At 60.9% G+C, this 419-nt stretch overlaps 1 protein-coding gene across 1 annotated transcript in view; it reads right to left on the minus strand.

Moving 5' to 3' along the window:
* Positions 1-419, minus strand: part of IGF1R (insulin like growth factor 1 receptor) — a 295,325-nt gene that overhangs the window by 24,321 nt on the left and 270,585 nt on the right. The gene's annotated exons all lie outside the window — the stretch shown is intronic.

Genomic DNA, 419 nt, shown 5'->3' on the forward strand with positions numbered 1-419 from the left:
CCCGTCCCTCCGAGAGCTCATGGGACCCTGGCCCGGAGTCGTAGCAGGACGTTTCATCTGCTGCTTCGGCTCCTTTCCAAATACCACGCTGTGTGTGCCCATCGACACTAAGAGCAGAAGTTACACATAATAGAACCTTAGCCACCGGAGGACTGGCCCGCCCAGGGCCCTTTTAACTTCCGGTGACCGAGCTTAAGCGAGTCTTCAGATCACACAGGAGACCTAGAAAAGCCACGACCAGAGGCCGAAACGCCACATTCACGGGCCTGCGCCGAGGGCAGCGGGACGTCTGTGTGGTGGCATCGGCCTGGTCACGCAGGTGGCGTGCCGTGGAGATCGCACCTCCAACCTTCACGTCTGCAAAGAGGCAGCGCACCAGAAGTGACGAGCTCGCTACCTTCCTGCCTGCGGGCCTGGCC

The sequence above is a fragment of the Pteropus vampyrus genome, unplaced genomic scaffold (assembly GCF_000151845.1).
Source record: "Pteropus vampyrus isolate Shadow unplaced genomic scaffold, Pvam_2.0 Scaffold34, whole genome shotgun sequence".
In the NCBI taxonomy this organism is placed as follows: Eukaryota; Metazoa; Chordata; class Mammalia; order Chiroptera; family Pteropodidae; genus Pteropus; species Pteropus vampyrus.